Source organism: Triticum urartu, chromosome 6A (genome assembly GCF_056163025.1).
Source record: "Triticum urartu cultivar PI428250 chromosome 6A, HENAU_Tu73, whole genome shotgun sequence".
Taxonomy (NCBI): Eukaryota; Viridiplantae; Streptophyta; class Magnoliopsida; order Poales; family Poaceae; genus Triticum; species Triticum urartu.
The window spans coordinates 433136143-433160183 of NC_141878.1; positions in this window are offsets into that span (position 1 = coordinate 433136143).

Here is a 24041-nt window from a genome sequence, read left to right on the forward strand (position 1 = left end):
AGTGATTGACGAGGGATACAAAAGAGCATTAGTTTGATGTACGAACATGGTTAATAGACATATGTAGTATGTATCAAAAACAGGAAGGCATGTCATTATCAAAGGTATAATGTGTAAAGTAAGGAGATGCAATTTAACCAAATTGGAAGCAATACAAGCTAGACACCATATGCAACATGCAACCACATTTGACAGCGCGAAGTTAAAGCAAGCACCTGGGATGGTTGTGTGTGGCAATTGAGATCATCAACTGCAGAGCTACGTTTACTATCTCCAACTGATGACACTTCACCCATTAGAGTGCTGAAACACTTAGTGCTTATCTTCGAATTACACTGGAGCGACTTCTGTCTTTTCTTTTCTGCATTCATCAACACTGCGTCAGAGTCTGAAATACCCGTGCATAAAAAACAATAGTGTGAGTATGGGTGAAGTGTGTGCACAATTAGTACAGTGTAAAGGTAGCAGATAGCAGGTCGGAGAGAAATAAATGACGGGAGACATATGATAGCTGTACAACATGCATGACACACTAAATTACTACATGATTCTATGAAAATAACAGTCGACTAAAAGCAAATAGGTCAGTCCATTTTTATGCACCGTCCGATGTACAAAGAATAGGCAGATCACCTTCATCTACCTCCAGCCAGTCAGTGTTGACGATCTTCCTTGAAACGCCAGCGATCACCGGCCCAGTATTCCTCCCCTGCCTGCGCCTTCCCCTCGACCTCACCGCACTGCCGTGCTTGGCACTGCCCCTGGCCATCCATTCAAGCCCCGCCGACCTCCAGATTGGGCGCAAGCAGCTCCTGCGCCCCACACCCCTATGATAGACACTGATGTGCCGCTTCCCCGGGGAACAGGCAGACTAGGTGTTCCGCTCGCCTAAGCGGGTGCTGCTTCTTTTAATTGTGGTTCGACAAAATTGAAATCCAGGCGGGATACTGACCTCTAGCAAAGGTGAAATAGTAAAAGGGAGGAAACCTTGTGCATTTAGTATCATGAGGAATATGTAGTAAGAAGCGCTCAACTAGTTTCTTTCGTGGGATGAATACGGTGTGAGCGGAGACGTAAGATTTGCACGAATAAGGGAAGAGGAGTACCTCTTTCTGCTGGCAGTGCTGTGTCCTCCTTCTGTTTTTCTGATGATCTTCTTGTTGTTCACCGGAAACCAGAAGTTGTGGAGGATGGTGCAGCCTTGGACGAACCCATGGCCAAGTTGTTGAGTGTGGTACGGTGGCTGTTTGTCGGCGGCGGGGAAGAAGATCCGAGGCGGCGAACGACGGCGTAGCGGGAACAGCTCCGGTGCGGTGGACGGTTGCGACAGTGGAGCCGTAGCAGTGAGGCGCATGACGGCGTGGTCAGAGTCGTTCTGGTACGGCGCACGTCGGTGTCGGCATCATGGAGGTAGCTCTGCCTCGGCTTTAGCTGCTAAGTCCATGAGGGCGTTGCGGTTGCAGTTGCGTTGGACGATGACGTCGGGGTACCGGCTCCGGCGTGATGGAGGAGGGCGGCGGTGGATTGGCCGCTATGGGGTGGAGGACGGAGGGGGCTGGGGTTTCGCGGCTGGTGGAGAGGGTGTTTTCGCGCCCATGGAGTATGAATGGGGAAACAGAGGGAGGCGGGGAACTAAGGGGGAACAATGTTTCGGTTTGAGACGCGCTTGTTTGAAATTTGGGGAAAGTTACAAACTTTGCCCCCATCTAAAATTTCAGACATATTGCGGGTTTGGGGTAGGACAGTCATGTCAGGTGTCCCAAATGTGGGCGGGATAGATTTCGGCCGAGCGCATGGGTAGGCGCCCACGGCGTATGAATGCTTCTCGGAGGCGGTTGAGACTGGCGTCTTGGTGAAGTTACAAACCTACCCCGGTTTAGACCTTTGGACATCGGGCCGATAGGCTACACGGGCCAGAGTCAGGACAGTAATTTCCTACTACCAAAACATTAGTCTCACGCGGTTTCGGGTGACCAGAGGCCTATTTGGCACTTCGTTCAATATTTGGGAGCAGAAGCATTAACGTTTTCAGTTCTCTTGAATTGAACTTTCAGGATTTGTCAGACTTCACAAATCTTTACTCTTGAAAATCCTAAAGCTACGATTATTTTGGAATGGAGGGGGTACATTTGAATATACATTGTACACAAGTATATATTAAAAAATATGCAACTTACCTCAGTTCATGCATGGTTCCAGATATAATCTCCTTGGTTGCAAAAAAAAGTTAGATATGCGTATGAATATATATAGCATGTTCAAACTCACAACAAAGATTGATGCCCCCTTTTACATCTGATTTACAAATGCCATTATCTCGGGTTCAAATAGATGAATGCACTTCCTATGAATTCGAATCTTCAAAACCCCCTTTATGTTGAATTCGACATGTATTCTATTTCATAGCTAGCAATTTGGAATGTATCCATGCAAGTGACAAATCTCTAAAGTGCTTCACACTAACAACATGGAGTGCACTAATTAATGTTTATATATGAATTGCAAAAGCATCCATTGCTTGTATTTCAAACCGCTCTCACTCTATGGATCGATAATATGAAATGAACACATGCACATGCTAGGATTCAATAGAGTATGGGTGTATGATAGACCGATTTTTGTCCATACGCAATTTGAAAAATTCATGATCTCATCCAAAAATAATAATGCCATTTATATTTTAATTTAATGCGTAGAACCGCCTTTTACACGTAGATGCACTATGCCTCGCCCCGTTCTCACAAACGCGTTATATATCTCTCTATCCAACGCATAAGTGCACACACTTTATATGCATCGGCATTTCTCTTTCACACATGCTCACAATCTCTCTCAGGGTGTCGGGGTGTCTCATGCACATGCTCTCTCTGTTTCTCTCTCTCTCTCTCTCTCTGACTACTATGTACCACTCTTTTCACTAATCTCAGTTGGAAAACACTATTTCTCTCACATGCATATATACACATGCACGGTCTCTACTAGCCCTCTATGCGCACATATATGTGCCTACGTGTCTCCCACATGCACATTATCTTTAGGCCTCTCTCGCACACATTGCCTCCGACACACCTCTCTCTTAGTAGTTGGAAGATATGATTTCATCATATCATTCGGTAGGATATCCCTGGCTGTTAGGCTGGATGGTAATACGAGGCAATGTTTTACCCTAGTTCGGATCAGACCCTTGTAGTTGAAGAAAGATCCTACTCCTGGTACTGTATATTAGTGATAGGGGTGTGTACAAAGTACATGTGAATACCAGGCATTGTGTGTGTGTATACTATCGACAACTAGCCCCCAAGCTTGTATAACATACTAAGGGCCTAGGGTTACAAATAATATATAGTCGGCTTATCACCAGTGGGGATAGAGTCCTCCGCGACTCTGGTAGCTTCGTGTTGTACGCCGAGTCCTCCACATGGGTCTTCATATAACACGTCTCGGTCCAACCTATATGTGGCGCAGGATGGAACCGACCCATGAGTCTTCATGTTGACCCACCACTACTAGAAATGATGTGCCCACCACACCACACATGCAATCGACCACTAAGAAAATAAGCATATATAATAGTACAACGGTATCTAGCTCACGATACATCTCCATATTTCGTTGATGACACTGACGGACTTTGCATTTGATGCGTGCTCCGTATTTTGTTGACGACACTTACGGTAATTGTATTTGAAGCGAAAGCACGATATGGTCACTAGACTTCAGAATAAGCTCATCACGGTCACCACATACATTTTGTCGTGCTAACCAACATGTGGTTGGATGGTTAGAGGACAGTGGTTTCTCGAGCCCACCAAGGTTAAAGTCTCGGTGCTCGCATTTATCTTGTGTTAATTTCAGTATTTTCCGGCGATGTACGTTCAGTGGGAGGAGACATTCCACTCGACTATGAGGCACCTATGGTGACTTCATAAAATCTCAAGATCATATATGCTGGCCCACTCTCTCGAAGGTGCTCATAGGGGTAGGGTTCGCGTGTGTGCGCTTATAGCGGTGAGTGCTTGCGCGTATATATGAGCCCTTGCATTTGTACCATGTTAAACAAATACATATCATGATTATACGGTCACTGGCTCACCCCGTACAACTCCGTATTTTGTTGATGACACAATCAATTGACCAGTCAAACGTTCCACGCGGCGCAACTAGTGTTGCACCATCGGGGCGCGTAACCGTGGGGCCAACCTGTCAGCCCGTATATGAAAGAAAGAAATGGTAGTTTGAGTCTGTACTGTGTTAATAAAATAGGAGTACATTTTAGGGTAATCATACGGTCATTGGCTCACCATACAGCTCCGTAATTTGTTGATAACACGATCAATTGACCAGTCAAACAGTCCACATTCAGCAGCGCACATTACCATAGGGCCCACCCATCAGCGCGTATATGAAGTACAGAAATGGTAATAAATTAGTGCTTGATGGGTTTTCAAAGTCGTGAGACCTCTGGTTGGCAGTCACCGGCGGTTGGGGGTGGGCGTTCATTGGGCGGTGGGGTGGGGATCCCCGGAGAAAAAGCTCGGCGGGGGGGGGGGGGGCTAGAGGGATGGCCGGTGCGACGGCGGACTGGCGGTGGGGAGTGGTTTCGGGGAGGGCGGGCCGGCCGTGGCCGGCGGGGGCTGGCGGTTCGGCCGGTGGTGGCTGGCGGCTCAGGGGGGTGGAGTTTGATGATAAACTGGAGGCCCTTGATTTCGTAAACAACGGCTGGAAAATCTAATGACCAGAGATGAAAAATTCAGTCGACTAACGTGTAGCCTCACCCCACACGTACACATGCACGCACGCAAGACATGCACGCATGTAGGCGTGCAACACTGACACATACACACGCACGCATGTTGGCGTGCAACACTGACACGTACACATGCACTCACGAACACACGCACGTATGCACCCATGCATGCAACACTGAAACGTACCCTTTCACGCACGCAACACTCGCACGCCTGCATGCCCACAACACACGACGGAAGACACACGCTCAACCTATACGTGTATGCACCCTTTGTTAAGGACATGGATTGTTACGGGTATTAATCAATCTTATCTATGATAGGCAGATCATTGATGTTTGCAGCGGTCTTTATGAATCACAACGTATCAAACAGGCTATCAACATAGAAGGATTATCTACATGAAAAAGATGATGTCACACTCAATCAACAATCATCGGTTTATGAAATGCCTGCTTCTGACCGCCCTGGCCCACCAAAGGTTCCTCTGCTGTGCACTGCCTGCGTTGGGTCACTGACATGCAGGCCATGCACCCAAAGAGCCCACACGTCAGTGGAAGAATGGCGCGGTCCTAGGTCAGAGTCGAGGGTACCACTCCCGGCACGCCCGGCTGAACACGCCTCCGTGCCGCATTCAAACGCCTCCATGAAACCCGCCCGTGTGGAAGCCGAGAAACCCACTCTGGACACACGTCCGTTCATGACCGGGTTGGCGTTAAACGCAACGCCGGCCGAGCTCCTCCCGTCCGCTGTCTATTTAATCTCCTATTTAAATGAGGCCAAATGCCGGCCAAGAATCGCACACCTCCGCCGCTCCCCTATCTCCTCCACCATTTTGTCCACTCTTACAATGGCTTACGAAGAGTAGTTATTACGCATCCAAGCCGGCTGTGTAGCCTGCCGGATACGAGCTATGCAGCTCGCTGATCCACCTCCCTCCCCTCGCCCGACGGAGCCAGTTGCCGCCCCAAGCCGGCGCGGTTCAGCAACTCGCTGCTCCAGGCCAGCTCGACGAGGAGCGGCGCACGGGCGTTGTTGCTGCCGTCCACGCTGCCGCCTCGTACCGCGTGTCCCGTTTCTGTGGCCGAGACTCCCATGTCGGTGGCCGTGCCATGCAAGCAGCGACAGAAGCCGGGTGCGCGGAGAGCGACGAGTCGGTGGCCAGCGCCTCCGCGTTCGCCGCCATCATCGAGGAGAAGTAGAACACGGGAGGCCGCCGCCGCTTGGGTCCCATGAAGGCCACCGTGGAGGCGACGCCGGCGTACACAGCAGGTGTCTTGCCGGATCCTTTTGTTGCGAGGACCTTCTTCGACCCCGCATGGGATCCATGGAAGAGGGGAATGTTAGGATGAACTCGAGCCAGTTCCGGCCATGGCTAAGTAGTGGTTTCCTCTTGACACTGCTTGCGTCGGGTGATCTAACGCACCTCGAAATCCATTATGTAATGGTACTACTACTAGTATAGTAGAATTGAGACTTATCAAATGGAAAAACGAATGTTTTTTAGATGAGCCCTATAAACCCTAGTGGGTACGTACTCCATAAAAACATATTTTTCCAAAACTAAGTCGCTCCCTTTCATGAATTCTGTAGTATACTCCTCCGTCGACGCTCCCTTTCATGAATTTTGTACTTCCTGTCGCCGACATGTGGGACATAAAGCAACCGGGTCGACGTGTCAAGCACCAAATAACAGTGCAGAATAGCAGGGGGACGCACCCCACTCATACCGGCCCAGTAGTAGTAATGAGCAATGAGACATCAAATCACAATGCCGCACCTTCCCAGACGGACGAAGCAACCATTATTTCACACTTCGGTTCACCATCATCTCAAACCACGTAGTATTGCTTCTGCCTCAAGAGGGACACGCGCATCACCTTGGTACATCATGACACGTGGGACCGCATGACAGGCCATGCTCCCCCACCGATCGCTCGGTAAAATCACCTCATTTTTACTATACTTCCTCCGTATCAGTTTACTACATGGCATGCACGTCGTTGTAGGTTGAGAATTTAACTGGCTATATATGTGATGAACAGTACTCTAGCCTTTTAAAAAATGTATACTTTTGTACAGTAGTACTATCAATGGATTGCGCCATGGAGCAAAAATTGAAATAAAAAAAGGTGGTACATATAGAGAGCGCTGTACTTTCATGAAATCTGTAGTATACTCCTCCGTCGACGCTCCCTTTCATGAATTCTGTACTTCCTGTCGCCGACATGTGGGACATATAGCAACCGGGTCGACGTGTCAAGCACCAAATAACAGTGCACAACAGCAGGGGGGACGCACCCCACTCGTACCGGCCCAGTAGTAGTAATGAGCAATGAGACGTCAAATCACAATGCCACACCTTCCCAGACGGACGAAGCAACCATTATTTCACACTTTGGTTCGCCATCATCTCAAACCACATAGTATTGCTTCTGCCTCAAGAGGGACACACGCATCACCTTGGTACATCATGACACGTGGGACCGCATGACAGGCCATGCTCCCCCGCCGATCGCTCGGTAAAATCACCTCATTTTTACTATACTTCCTCCGTATCGGTTTACTACATGGCATGCACGTCGTTCTAGGTTGAGAATTTAACTGGCTATATATGTGATGAACAGTACTCTAGCCTTTTAAAAAATGTATACTTTTGTATAGTAGTACTATCGATGGATTGCGCCATGGAGCAAAAATTGAAATTAAAAAAAGGTGGTACATATAGAGAGCGCTGTACTTTCATGAATTCTGTAGTATACTCCTCCGTCGACGCTCCCTTTCATGAATTCTGTACTTCCTGTCGCCGACATGTGGGACATATAGCAACCGGGTCGACGTGTCAAGCACCAAATAACAGTGCAGAACAGCAGGGGGGACGCACCCCACTCGTACCGGTCCAGTAGTAGTAATGAGCAATGAGACGTCAAATCACAATGCTGCACCTTCCCAGACGGACGAAGCAACCATTATTTCACACTTTGGTTCACCATCATCTCAAACCACGTAGTATTGCTTCTACCTCAAGAGAGACACACGCATCACCTTGGTACATCATGACACGTGGGGCCGCATGACAGGCCATGCTCCCCCGCCGATCGCTCGGTAAAATCACCTCATTTTTACTATACTTCCTCCGTATCGGTTTACTACATGGCATGCACGTCGTTCTAGGTTGAGAATTTAACTGGCTATATATGTGATGAATAATACTCTAGCCTTTTAAAAAATGTATACTTATGTACAGTAGTACTATCGATGGATTGCGCCATGGAGCAAAAATTGAAATTAAAAAAAGGTGGTACATATAGAGAGCGCCCGTCGCCAAATTATGCATATAGTACTATTAAAAAAGCTAGTACGTGCTTAATCGGGGTGCTAAATTCTACTAAAGAAATACTAGTAGTATGTACATACTGAAGAGTTAAAGTAACGAGAAGAAACATAACATAGTTCTGCTGGGGGCTCAACACAACACACCCCTCAAATTAAACTAAGCACACCTGAAATTAAACTATGCAACTAATCCGGTAGACACTGCATTAGAAGTTTAGAACCACCATGAGCAACGACACTACCACCTTACTCAGAGTCCTCGTCCACGTCCTCGACTTCGTCCTTGTCCCTCTTCCTCTTGGCCGATACTTCTTTGCTTGAACCGCACACTTGGCTGTTGCTCTTCATCCAACCCTTGTAGATATTGAAACAAAGGTAGCCATCCATTGCAGCGTAGTGGATGTGGTCTATACCTAGTACATTCCGCTGCCATGCATGATGATGAAACGTGTAATGAGGTTTCTCCAGTTTACGGTATGAAGGATGAACCATGGTCCTGCCAGGGTCAGCATTGAAGGCTGACGAGAGGGCACCAACCGATTCTTCTGGAGGTCAAAGGGGTTGCCTACAACGAGGCCTATCCGACCCAGGACTTCTTTGTCGTTCTTAAAGTCTACAGTAACAAATTTCACTGTTTTGTCCTTGAGGAAGTTCCTAAAATCCTGGCACTCAACGTCGGCATGGCATATGTGGTAGACCAAGCAAACGATATGTACGCAAACCTAGATCACGACGGGCTTCTTCCTCTCTTTGTCCTTTAGATCCTTCTCTCGTCCTAGGACTGTGGTGTACTCAACATCTTGCCCAACGACCCACTCATCACCTGAGTTTTCGAACATGCGTCTGAAGCGAGAAAGGCATCCTTTCACCGTCGCGGAAGAACGGGTGTAAATGACGTCGAACTCATCGCCGGTAATGGTTCTAACCTTGTACTCACCGCCAATCTTGGAGATTTGGGACGCCATGGATTTGGGAGGAGGGTTAGGATTAGTGGAACTGCCGTAATGTGAATGGACGGGACGACTAGGAGCAAACCGTCATAGTATTGAAGGACGTGCGGGGACGAGTAGGAGCGAACTGCCAGCGTGCGAACGGCAGGGTAGTGTCTTTCCATTCTCCCATGATACGGGCTTCTGAGAGCCCTTGGATCTGAGATCGAATGGTTGCATGGCGTGATTCTAGACCTATGGGTGAATATCCTATCCTGGAGGGTTATTCTGCAAATTTTCAACAACTTAGCATGCGACCGTTTGATCTCAGATCCAAGGGCTGCCAGCAGCCCATATCATGGTCGCGCCTACCATGACCGTCGCCGCTCGCGCGGTCGCGCCCTTGGAGATTTAACACGGTGCGTTAGGCTATCTGATGTTGGCATGTCATACATAGTCATCACTTAGTCACTCATACTACAACAAGGTTGGCTATAAGTGTATTTTTTACTCCTCTCTATCTCTTTCTTCGTACTCCCTCCGTCCCATAATATAAGAACGTTTTTGACACTAGTGTAGTGCCAAAAACGTTCTTATATTATGGGACACAGGAGTACTAGTATTTATTGCATTTGCCAAGGAGTGACCTCTTCCAATGAAATGGTGTTGCTAAGTTTGCTTCATTTAATTAGCTATAGACTCAAAATTGTCTTTTCACCTAGGTACACGCGCTTAGCACCGTTTCTTCCTTGGGTCACCAAACTAGTCTCTCTCTCTTCTTGATTAACTTGCCACATCAGACTTTATGCCTATGTGGCAAGCTTAAGCACCTGTAGGAGCAAGTAAAAGTAAGTACAATAGTGCGCTTTACACGGCATTTTTGCATATGTGGAGGAAAGAGAGGCAAGGAAAAAGTGGAGAAGTGGGCTCTCATGCAAGAGCCAGCCTCTACTACATGGTGGGTCATTGGGAGAGGCACCTGTATGGAGGTGCTTAGGAATCGGGAGACTCACGCCGGTCGTAGCGCCGCAGTTAAAATGATAATGGCAAGTCAAATCACGGGGCCCCACCTATCTAGCAGTAACTCGCTGTCAAATCACACAGCCCTACGTTTGCAGTAGCCTACTCCCTCGTCTTCTCGCGTCTTTGTCGAACCGACTAGGCGGAACTGCCCCGCCTACCATGAAGGAAAAGCCCCGCCCTAGACTTTTAAATACAACTACATCTGCTTAAGAATCCAATGATATACTTTTTGTGACATAGTAACTCATATTTAGTTAGTCAAATGGATGACCTAGAACTACGTGCAAGCCCTATAAACCGAGACGCCTAAAAATAAAAAACCGAGACGGAGAGGGTAGTTTAGCACGTATCTTTTTAGATCAATATAGTCGGGATTCACCAAGGAGCAAAACCAAGTGGTAGGCTGCTCCTGTCGTGTTGGCGTAGCAACTCAAGCAGGGTCAGTCCGCACATGAAATGGCGACACACTTAACAGGACCCCTTTGGCCGACATGTGGCTCATCCACTGTCTTGTTCCACGTGCGATGCACCAAATTACAGTTCGGAGCAGCGGTTGGAATTGGAGGCACCCCGGTCGTAGCGCCGCAGTAGTAGAAAATGAGCGATGAGGGGTCAAATCACAAAGCCCCACCTTTCCCGCATTAAGCTGGACAGACGAAGCAACCATCATTTCACTCTAGGGTGCAAGAGCATAAAGAAAAGAGAAAACAATGATGCGTGCGGCAGCTACCTAGGGCACCCTAGGGTAGGGGTCTCCACTACAGATCCTTTTTTTGAAAGCGCCTCCACTACAAATCGGCTTCTCCCTCGTCCTCTTGAAGAAAACCGATGATGAGTGCGGCAGTAGGGTTTGTAGGAGTACTACGGCGTGCGGGGCCACGTCATAGTAAACGGGTTCGAGTCGACGCCTTAAATATGTGTGGGCTGCTTGGTTTTACGGGAACGAGGCAACATTTTGGGTTTGGGGACCAGTGGAGATATAGTACGTACAAAAAATTATGGATGTAGGTTCGACCGAAAGGCAAGGATGCATGGGCCCTGCATTTTGATATACCCGGGGCCACGTGAAATTTGCTACTCTACTCAAAACTAGTAAGGTACACATGTATTGAACGCATGAGATTTCGAAACCAAATTATGAATAAATACACACTATAGCATGTAAAGCCTTGAGTCATATATGCATGATGCAGATGTTCGTTTAGTTCTTATAGTTCATCTCATTCAAAATCAATTAGTTTTATAAAAATGTTAAGATTCATGGGGTTGTGCATTGTAAATCATAAAGTAAAAAACAAATAATGGCAATTCATTTAGAAAAAAATAATCAATTATGATACAGAAGATTCTAGAACAAAGGAGAAGTGCTTGTGTTTTGAGGTTTGTGCATTATGCTTAAGTTCAACCATGGAGTCTTCTAAATTGTACATGTGGCAGATCTGGTGGAATGTTGATGATATCCAACGGCCAATAGTGCTCGGATTTTCCTATCTCTGCACTGTCAGGTTAGCTTCATCCAGCGACCATCTTTCAAAGTTATTGGCACACTATATAGTTCTTGTGCCATTGTTGCATGTTTTGGAAAAAAACTACTAGTGGGTTGTACTATCTATTTAGGAATAGAAGATGTATACATGGAAGTTGTAGGGAAAGAGATGACATGGAGCATCTCAATTCCTATGAGTAGGGATTGGAAAAGAGATGTCATTTGGTTCACATCATAGGAACTTTTCTATTGAATCTAGAGATGACATGTATCTCAATTCCTATGAGGAGGGATTAGAAAAGAGATGTAATTTGGTTCATATCATATGAACTTTTCTATTGAATATACGCCAATGTTTATTTTCCTTTGAAATTAAGAGAGTATAGGAATCCATTCATATGTACCAAGTGGCTCTAAAGCTATAGAAATGATATCATGTTTATTTCCTTTGAAATGTGGAGTATATGAATCTATTCCTATGAACCAATTGGCTCTAAAGGAAAAAATCCTATAAAAATCATATCATATAGAGTTCCTATGATATTCCTCGACACTAAAGGATGCTTGAAATTGCTGTGGGTGATACGATGGTCTTTCTTTGTAGACTCCTCACCCATCTTTATAGTTACCTCTCGAAGATGAATGAAATGATACATACATGGTATTCTACATGTGCAATTTGGTACACGAAAACTCGGTAAAAGTTTGCGAGGTTTGAATTTTCAATAAAGCTATATGCACTGCATTTCGGAATGGAGGGAGCATACGGCAGTTGCTAACACTCACGTGGAAGATTTGTGTGTAGGAGGAGTGGCTGTTCTGTTAAATGACATGGCAAAACTGACACTGTCGGATGCCGATCTAACGGTTCTTACGGCGTTCGTCAGGAAAAGGCTTGTGGCGAATGTTTGTCGGATAATGATTTACGGACACATGCATCGCATTGATACATGCCCCCCCTCTCTCTCTCTCTCCCGCACACACACCCTCACGAGTCACGACTCTCCCGAGTCCTCTCGCAGACTCGCACGTCGCACCCACCATCTATCTGCAGGTAGACGTCACACACATATGTGCTCTTCACACCCTACCCTCAGAACTTCTAAAAAACAAAAGACGGCACGCACATTTTATTTTAGCTCACACACTTATACTATTAATCTTGCGGTGAACGTTCTTTGGGCATAGTATATTGTACTCTCACAAAGAGAAGCGGTGCACGCGCGCACTAGTTCTCTCACACCCACTCGCGGGTACACGTAGGAGCGCAGTTTTTTTGAAGCTGGTACAACAAAATTACTCCACTATGTATAAAAGCAGGAGCCTTAGTGCTTGCTTTACTAGGGTTCCTCTCGTTCACTCTCTCATGCTCTCCAGATCTAAGCAACACATAGGTGGCCACACTCTCTCTCAGCTCACGGCTGGTCACAAATCCAGCCAGACAACCTCGAACGGGGCAGGGGTGTAGGTGCATCGTTCACGCTATCGTCGGCGGCAAGGGAGGAGACCAACGGCTGCCTGCGCGTCTCGATCGGTGGCCGTGCCGTTCTCTCCGAGAGAGTGCCGGCTCGGGAGGGCCTCCGACCCCTTCTTCCTCCTAGCGGTATTGTGGCCAAGATGTGGCCTCCCGACGCCGTCTTTGCCACATGCCGACGACCCTCAGGTATATATTCCTTCGAAACCTGCCTTGCTCTACTGCCCCAGCTCCCTTCATGTGGACCCTTTTCTACTTTCGTCCGCTGTTCCAAAGCCACCTAGACTTCTACTATTATTAGAAGTAAAGTTAGTTCATACAGTCGACTCAAAGCGTTGGTTCAAATAGGGAAGAAAGTGGGAAAGCTGTAGCATGAATCTAGGACTTGGTTCTAAGAGGAAACGGGGAAAGTAGTAATATCTGTCACTGCTTAAATAACCGTATTTCGTATTTGCGCAAACATGGATGTCTGTCTCCATATCGTTTCGGGATGTCTGTCTCCGTATCGTTTCTATCAGCGCAATCAAAAGCACACACCTCAATTTTAGTACAACTGTGCAAAATGAGATGTCCATCCCTCGTTGCCGTCATCTAACCTCCCGTCTTCAAGGCATCCCTACATTGGTAGTAACTAAGGTAGAATGACCAAGGCAATCTAAAAGAAGCTGATTCGTACGTTTTACTTCCTGATTGCAGTGCAGGGACGAGCGAAAATAACTGCATCCTAGTCCGGAATGCACTTTCTACCAGTTCATCCATGGACCGAGGACTAGCTGGCACGGCTGCACGGCGGTTTTTTGGACAGGTGCACGGACAAGAGGCATTGTGGTCTGCTTATTTCTGCAAATAGCGGTGCTTAAATTTAGTGGAATGCACAAGCATTTCAGCTGGTCAGTACACTGCATGGTTCAGTTCAGCATTCCAGCTGAGACCACAATTATAATTGGTTATTCTGGAATGAGAGAACCTAACCCTGGATGGTGGCAACAAGAAAAAACCAGAGTGAACTCCAGGAAATTTAAGCCTGCCGGGAGGCCCTTTGCTCAGAGAAGCCTTGCTTGTTTTTTTCGTGATTTGTAAACCTTCTCACAACTTTGTCTTTTGCTGTGAACTAGTATATGTTTGTTATGTTCTATGAATCATTGAGATGTATAAAATTGCTTAACTTATGCTTTTCAAGTTTTTTATGAAGACGAGTTTAATGTGAGTGTTCCACATGAGCGCTGGACTAGCATGTGAACGTTTGGAATTTATTACATTGTGGCCTCAATTAACTGCATGAACCACTGTAACAAGATACATAGTTGCTTATATGTCAGACAACAGATTGTTGATTGTTAGCTGGTCGATAGCCTAGTGTTGAAGTGAGCTAAGCCAATGTGTCGTGTTTTGCACAACTACTTACAAGTGGGGTAGCACCAACAGTGTTTACAAGTTCTTATGTATACGTCGGCGCACGTTTCTCGAACGAGTGCTCTATTTCATCAAAACACACACACTGCTCGTATGATAAACCGTGGCAACTTATGTCTTACCATGCCATATTCATGAAAAAACTAGTGAGGACGCATCTGTTTCGGCAACAATTACGATGGTTCTCACATGATTCACGGGCACACAAAAGTAGCAGCAGTTCCCATAGACGGATTCAAACAGAGTACTAGCCCCAGAGGGGCCGATAACAGGTAAGGTTTGGATAATTAGACACAATCCAAACTACTATTAAACACTAGCTGGGGCAACTATTTCATGCCTCGATCTAATTTGGGCTGGACACAAGACGGACCTTGCTAGGAACATCATCGAGGACGTCCCGCAGCAGCTCAATCCTGTGAACCTTCATGAAGACAACCTTGTGGCCTTGCCACTGATAAACTTGTTTGTGGAGGCATGCCACTTCATCTTCCTGTGTAAGCTTGACAAGAATAGTATGCCTCACAAACGAAGGAGTAGCTTTGAACTTCTTGTGCTTCAGTACACCCTGGACAACACGCCTGACAACAGTGAGGCTGGAATACAACTGTTCATTGGTATAACCGCAAATGGCTTCCAGGATCCAACAACCTAAGAACTCTGTTTTCCCAGTGCGTATATTCAGGTCGTCCGCCTCATAGCGAGTGACATGTACAACCACACAATGCTTGTCTGCATCAGGGCTCTAATTGAAACAGAAACAAATTCCGAATTACTTCTCAGTGTAAGAAACACAAGTTATTTAAACCACTATGTATAGCATGACATCGAAGCTAATAAAATTTTGCATTATTAATCACCACATACTTCCTTTTCTAAAAAAATCACCACATACTTAGATGAAAAATCACAATCGTGATTGGCAAAGAAGGAAATCACCTTGGGCAGCTCAGCGGGGGGGGGGGGGGGGACACATCCTCGAAGGGGGAAAACTGCTCCTGCAGTGCCACAGGGGCTGCAACCTCAAACGGGGCATTGACCATCTTAGTAGTGGCCGTGAGCGTATCTGGGGTCGGCTCGGTGGTTTCCTCCATCTTCTTGGAGCTCTCTGTCTCGTGGGGATCAGCCTCCCGCGTCTGCTCCAATATCGGCAGATCTTTGCCTGGTTCTCCTTGGTCCATCATGAAACTGACGAATACTAGGAGACCACTGAAAGGAAAACACAACCGCAATGACAATGAAACAAAAAAGAGAGTGAGGATCGGATACTGCTTTGCAAAAGTTTTTTTTTCTCCGAACAAAAATATACCAACATCACGGATCCGCTTACCTTCCATCGTTCGGAGAGAAGAACAGTGGCAGATGCGAGTGTTGCCTTTCTTGAAGACGGTGAGGGAGAAGGGGATTCAGCGAAGAGTGAAATGATGGTTGCTTCATCCGTCAAACTTAGACTACGAGGAGGTGGGGCTTTTTGATACGACGGCTCGTTACTGCCGTGCTACGACCGGGGTGACTCTCCGCCTGCATACTGCCTTCTAATTTGGTGGATGGCATTTGGGCCCACGTGCTGCATGGCCCGCATGTCGGTGAACAAAAGTATAACGACATTCAGTAGAGGGAGACATTTCAATGACCTAGGAGGAGCCAGAAGCGGTAGAGTGTCTCCACTGTACTAGTAGTAATTGTTTTTCTCGGTAGCTGTAGAGTGTCTCCACTATACTAGTAGTAATTGTTTCTCTGGGCCCAAGACAAAACAGCCCATCCACACTAGTAAATAGTAAAATCAATTCAAAAGCCCATATATTTACTGAATTGACGGATGGGTATGTCGAAGAGCAAAAAAAGGTGTTTCAGGTGGGCAAAAATGCTTCTGAATGTGTCGGGATTCTATTTACAACATATTGTGGTCATAATCCAGTAAATTTTACGACCCATGATGTTCATTCTATGGACCTGACCGATCCATTTGACTGTGACTGCCGAAAACAGTGCTGGAGTTAGATGTTGTTGCCCTTTTCAATCTGTTTTTTTGTAAACCTGATGAACAATTAACCCTTGTGCTTTTGTACAGTTTGTAAGCTGGAGTTAGATGTTCCTGCCCTTTTCAACTCAGCTGTGACTGTCATATTTTCTTTGAAACAAGGCAAATGGATTGCCATTCGTTTAATTTAGAGTGAAATATTGTAACAAATCCCAACCAAGGGAAATAACATCACTCTCGCCGGCTGCTTGAGTTCACTGTGCATTACAGAAGCCAAGTGATTAGCCCCCACTAGCACCCACAAACTTATTTCGAACTAGCACATCAAATGGGCTGTAAATTTTCATAGGAAAGGTTGCATGACCGTGATAGATTTGGATTCTGACATTTGGGACCCGCGAGGAAATAGCCTATCCAAGGTGGTGTCGACTTACTAGCCAGTCAATAAACGATTCCGCCTACCTGCCGTTGGATTGACATCCAACATCTGTCGTGTATCTTCTATCTCTTGTCTTCTTCTTCCTCCAGCCGCCCAAACCAAACCACCCTGTTGGCTCCGCCTGCTCCCGCCTCCCATGGCTGGCTGTGCCTCCGCCACCCTACCATACGTACCTCCAACGTTGGCCAGTCCCTCCCTCTATTCCCCCACACGCCCTGTTATTCTCTGGCGACGTCAGCCCTAACACGCACCCACACCCGAACCAGTCAACCCTCGTACTCCCCTTCGCCTATGACTGGACTGGCGCATCTTCAATGGTTCCTGTTCGTTCCGTCCGAGGCCTCGCCGTCGTCCTCCGCCTTGCGGCCTTGGTTCGCTCGCCGTGCGTGATGCGCCGCCCTCTTGCGTTGTCAACGTCGTCAACAACCGAGAGGAACAAGGAGATGACTGTACGTGGAGAGGATGACAGTAGGGACCCACCAGCGTCATGGCAGTACGCAAGCAAGTGCCTATATAGTACAAGCCCAAAAATATGGTTCCTCCTAATGGTTGGACATCTAGGGTTCACGCCATTGTCAACGTAGTTGAGGGAGTCCTAGATTAGGGGGTGTTCGGGTAGCCGGACTATACCTTCAGCCGGACTCCTGAACTATGAAGATACAAGATTGAAGACTTCGTCCCGTGTCCGGATGGGACTTTCCTTGGCGTGGAAGGCAAGCTTGGCGATGCGGATATTCAAGATCTCCTACCATTGTAACCGACTCTGTGTAACCCTAACCCTATCCGGTGTCTATATAAACCGGAGGGTTGTAGTCCGTAGGACAGAATCAACTCCATACACAATCATACCATAGGCTAGCTTCTAGGGTTTAGCCTCCTTGATCTCGTGGTAGATCTACTCTTGTACTACCCATATCTTCAATATTAATCAAGCAGGAGTAGGGTTTTTACCTCCATCGAGAGGGCCCGAACCTGGGTAAAATAAAGTGTCCCCTGTCTTCTGTTACCATCCGACCTAGACACACAGTTCGGGACCCCCTACCCGAGATCCGCCGGTTTTGACACCGACATTGGTGCTTTCATTGATAGTTCCGCTGTGTGATCGACAAAAGGATCGATGGCTCGCCTGCAGATCGACTGGTCACCTTGGTTCGACCAAGAATTGCGCCCCATGTTCGGATCACCATGTCCGGATGAGGGCCACCATCAAACATCAACTCCGATCTCTATCAAGATCATGGAGGAATCATCTATGGAGCTCGGGGGCTCAACGTCAACATTGCCCTCAAGCGACCGTGCTGTTTTTCTGGACAACGAACTCGTATCTGCCACCACCACCTCCTCGAGTATCGCTTTGACGATCGCTTTGGTGGAATTGTGCGGAATTGAGTCTACAACAACCCTGGAAAATTTCGTCGAGTTCCGATGGAGGAATCTCTGGCAATCCACGATATACCGGAGCCCTGTCAAATCTGGACGGGAATTTGGATGAGTTTAGGGCGTGGTGTCCAGGTTCTAGCTCAGACATCCGTTGGAAGATCCAACTGTTGATCGGCTGCGGAATTCCTATATCTACCACCTCTCAAAATTTCGGCTCGATCCGACCGTCCAAACTCCGGGAACCTTCCGATTAGTGCATCACTTTTCGGATCTATTTTCTGCGCGAAAACGAATCCGACCCGATTTCATCTTTTTTATGAACAGGATTTCGGACATCCCTTTTGAAGGAAGTTTTGTATGGGGTATTGTGTTTTGTTGCCGAACACATCCCACTAACTTTAAGATCTTTTGAACATGATCTTCAACATCATGCTGGTGTCAAACCAGTCCGGCAATAATTACTCCACGGCCGTCGACCTGCGCTAGACACGGCGCCACTTTGTTGAGCTGAGCTCAACTTCTTCGGATCATCATCTCGGCAAGCCGAACAAGAGTCTGGCATCGCGAAGAATAAATCATCGCCAACATCGCTGCCCCACGGATTACACGGAGCAGGCATACCGGCATCGCCGTACGGTCGCTTCATCAAGCCGGCATCGACCACGTCACGACCTGCATCGACAGGGCCACACTATTGCTTCTTCGAGCTGGTGTCCATCACGCCGACCTACTTCGACTCATCGCTGACATCGAGGCTTCGACATCTCGGCTGGACCGGGGGCTTCGCCATCTCTTCATCAACCTACTCCGGACGCTTCGGCGTCACTAGCCGACCAGCTCCGTCACGTTAGCTGGGCCAAGGGCTTTGCCTCGGCGAGTCAACCTTTACCAGCATTGCCATGCCATCGTTTTATCACCCATCAGGCAATGGGTGTGTGGAGCGAGTCCCAATTTTGAGAATCATCTTCCTTCGGATTGCTACAACAAATAAACCAGGTGCTATTAATCCCAGTATTTTTGCTTGTTTGGGTTCATTTTTCCCAAGGAATTACTACTCTGGTTTGTCCATGATATGTACACATGTCTATCAAATGGTGGCTGCATTAGCGACAGTCGCATGGTGGTTCGGTCGGTTTCCGTACATAGTCCGGCGAACGCCGCACTCGGAGCTTGGACCGACCTGCGAATTCAGGCTTTGCCACGCCTTTACCGCATCACGCCGATGCCCTGCATCGACTTGACTTCGGCGCCAGGCCATATTTCTTTTATTACTCACTTTGCATAAATTATTTATTATGCAACGATTTTTTTTAATTATCACTATTACTATTATCTCCGGTTTGCACTATTTTTTGTGCACAGGAAAATGATCCGGGGACTTCAGCGTCACTCTACCGGTCTGCATTGATTGTGCTATGTCACCACTTCGGCGTGTCAAACTCTCCGCTCCGCCACCTCGGGACCGGCTTGAGGGATGGAACCTTGCCCCGCATCAAGCTCGGACCGCGTCATCAATACCGAACACATTAACCAGCTAAGTCGCTTTCATGCTCAAAGCTTTAATTTCTAACTTGCGTTCGGTTCGACCAAGCATTATACTTTTTTGGAAAAAAGTTGCTTCTAAAAAATTTCCTTGTCCAAACTTTGTTTGTGACGCATAAATTCAAATACCCCGTTTACTTGAGGGCTTCCTTTATGAAGCTTTTCCTGTTGCATATGATTATACTTGTACGGCTTCGTTCCTTGTTCGTGTATTACGCCACAATATGCACCACATTGACTTAAGCGATTTGCAAGCTGGGTTGCCTCACTCCTGTATTTACCCCTACGTTCCTGATTGTTCGGCTAGGGAGTAAAGGGAGCACCTCTACGATTGTCACGATCGGGTCACCCGAGCCGGACCTCAGACTGGTTGAAGCCGAAAGCTAGCGCTCTTATAGTTATTCAATGATGGTCGGCACACAACGGAACTCATGAGTACAAAAAAATCTATTGCACAAGTCTAATAATAACAATGAGCACCGAAGAAAGGTATCGGTGGGGGTACTATTTTCTTCGAAGATGCTTCTTACACTTCACGGTAATATAGCATAAGTTCCCTGAGCGCGCTTTGTCTGTTATAGCCTTATGGCCTGATTGCCTGGTTATTGGAAACACCGTCGATATTCTCGACCGATGGAGTACATAACACTTTTCAGTCCTTGACCGAAGAGGGAGAAGCTGACGGTCGGTTAAGACGCGTTTAAAGTTAGGTTGAACATAGATATGATATAAGTACTTCGGTACATGCAATCATTCTTTCACCCAAGTCACTTGGGGGGCTCTTAAATTTATATGAGCTATTTTATAGTAAATGTGTTTTCTTCTTAATCGTTGCAAAGTTTTTTTCTATCGCTCCTTTTTCGACGTGAGTGTGTGGTCAATAGCCAGCCGTAGGCTGACCCGCTTGAAGTCTTGAGATCGGATGTGTAATGTTAAAGCACGACAGAAGCACTCTTTTTTTTCTAAGACCAATTTTCGGATTGGCACCGAACACTTGATATTGTTCGGACGTCATGTTTTTACTGACGTTTCTTGGTTTTCCAAGATTTTTGGCACTTTTAAACTATTTGTGCTTTTCCAGCATTAGTCTCGCAGTGCAACGCCGGACACCTTTAGGGATTCGGCAAAAACATTCTCAGATATTGCTATATATGCATCGGTTTCGAATTGTGTCTTCGGTCAATAGTTGGGTTGCCCGGCTCCTGCACTTGTTTCCTACGTTCCGTTTTGTTCGGCTAGGCGTGCAAAGGGAGAACCACTGCGATTGTGCTTCCAGCTCACATGGTTAAGCACCTTAGTGGAGAAAGCCGAAAACTGACTGTCACAATAAGCGTAAACTGGTCAGCGATCCGATGACTATGACGGGCCATTCATAACATTGGCCGAAGTGTTTACGGCTTGACCTCGACTGTCGCCGAACACTACCGGGGGCTATTAACTGGCCTCCCAAACTAAATCCTCAATATTTTGCTCTTACATTAGAGCTGAGGTTTAATGATCATGCTTAGCATGACAACCCAAAGAAAGGAACCGATGGCGGGACTATTTTCTTTGGAAGACATTTCTTTTGTTAAACAGTAATATAACATATCTCTCTGCGTACCTTTGTTTATAAAACCGTGTGGCCAGATTGCCTTGTTTGTCGTAAATCTTTGCCCTCAAAGGCTTTATAAAGTAGGACAAACACTCCTCGGCTACCGGCCAAGGAGGTGGAAGCCGATGGTCGGTCAACAAAGTTTTGTACAATGCGGATCCGAGCATTAATGACGTAAAGTACTTGGATACATAGAGTCATTACACATAATTTGTGATTTTACTGTGGATATCGATCCTTAATTCAGCCACCCGTGCCCGCATTAAGGCTCGGGGGCTACTGGGCTTCAGGCTTATTATTTACAAATATTAAAGGGGTACATCGATCCCCTGATCTGGTGTTGCCACCCGACCAGTGTCTCGGGGGCTACTGCATTGCTTGTCCAATGCAGAAAATTTTATGTGCAATATAGTTTTCGAGGAGATTTTGATCCTCAGGTTGGTAGGCCGCACCCAACCTGAGTCTTGAGGACTGAGCACACCGCTTTTGTGTTCCGAAGTATTCTGCCGAGCTTGGACTTGATCCTCAGGCCGATTTCGCAAATCAACCTGAGTCTCAGCGGCTACTGGAATCAGCGGTCTTACGTCATCCTTCGGGTGCATCTCGGGTTTTAGACCGATGCACACCGTGAGGGCTACTGGCTATATATCTCGGCAGAGAGTAAATTGCGTCAATAAAAAATATATATATTTCACAAAATTGGCCCACATTCGGGGTGGTGCACCACCTCGGAAGCAGTCCAGCATAAAGCTCGGGCGCTAGTGGCTGGCTCCATAGAGGGCATTTCCGACATTAAGCTCGGTTAAACTCCTTCAAAACTTCTTTAAACTAAGGTGATTTATGACACCTCGGATACAGTCTGGCGTTGGAGCTCGGATACATAGTCCGGTGTTGGAGCTCGGATACATAGTCTGACGTTGGAGCTCGGATACATTTCGGCGTTAGAGCTGGGAAGTGCGGACTTGGGCGCTGGAGCTCGAGTGCGCGGAAAATGGATAGGCAAAGGAGGAAGAAGGCGTAGGTGAAAGGGTGGATTCATATCCCCTTATATGGGCGGACGCAACTACGTGTCCCCACCAGCCTGGTAAAACTCGCTTATCTCCAAGCGCCGTAATCAATGGCGCAGTTGGGTTACCCACGTCCATATTGATAAGAATCCCGTAAAAGGGGGTACACGATCTCTGCTTTGACAAGACGTGCCAAGGAAACCGCCTCGCAAAACATGCTGAGGTGGAAAAGTGAAAACGATTCGAATGAAGGACTTGGCTGTAGTGTGATGACGCACTGCGGAATACGTCAGCAGATTTGATTTGTGTTAATATTATTCTCTCTATGGCAATATGTGGAAGCTTATTTTATGGAGCCGGACACTACTCTTGGTGATTACAATCTTCTATGAAGGACTTGGAGGAGGAACCCGCCTTGCAATGCCGAAGACAATTTGCACGCCGGACTCGTCGTCATTGAAGCCTGGTTCAGGGGCTACTGAGGGAGTCCTGGATTAGGGGGTGTTCGGGTAGCCGGACTATACCTTCAGCCAGACTCCTGGACTATGAAGATACAAGATTGAAGACTTCGTCCCGTGTCCGGATGGGACTTTCCTTGGCGTGGAAGGCAAGCTTGGCGATGCGGATATTCAAGATCTCCTACCATTGTAACCGACTCTGTGTAACCCTAACCCTATCCGGTGTCTATATAAACCGGAGGGTTGTAGTCCGTAGGACAGAATCAACTCCATACACAATCATACCATAGGCTAGCTTCTAGGGTTTAGCCTCCTTGATCTCGTGGTAGATCTACTCTTGTACTACCAATATCTTCAATATTAATCAAGCACGAGTAGGGTTTTTACCTCCATCGAGAGGGCCCGAACCTGGGTAAAACAAAGTGTCCCCTGTCTCCCGTTACCATCCGACCTAGACGCACAGTTCGGGACCCCCTACCCGAGATCCGCCGGTTTTGACACCGACAGTAGTCAATAAACGAGAGAATTACACTACGAGCGACTGACACCAGGGACCCAGCAAGTTGCGCATTTTTTTTGAGTAACAAGAAGTTGTTATTTATACTAGTTTTAGCGACGGATCAGGGTAACAACGGGGCTATGCGAGGGCTGTGGCCCGTCTAGCCAGGGTTTTATTTATGTTTACCACATCATGAGCCTAGTTGTGTTTTTTTCTTGCTGAAAATGGCTAGCCCAGTTCTATTTTTTAAAAGAAATACCCAAACAAGGCATACTTGGTTTATCGGCCCTGCTAGGCTGCAAATCTTTCAAGACGAGGAGAGTTTCATTCGGTTTGCCCAGAAATGGGCTGTACATTTTTAAAACACATCAAACCGGGAATTAGTTTCAATTTTTTTCGTTACAAGATCTTAAATTCCATTGATTTTTATGCGTGGACAATTATTTGGATTTTATATTTATATAAATTATTTTTCAAAATAGTTTGAATGTGAATCGATATTTCTAGATTAAAAACAGTTGACCGCACCAAAATATGCAAAATTCCGTATACTTTTTAACTGTGGCCACAATATGGGGTGTAATGCTAACAAAAAGAAGATGGGCTCCAAAAAAAATCTTAAAAATTAGCAAATGGGCTGTACATTATTAGAAATAATGGCAGATGGGGTGTATGCTGTTTTCCACAGATTTGAGGCTGACTTGTGCGCCTACTACAGGTTGACGCGTATGC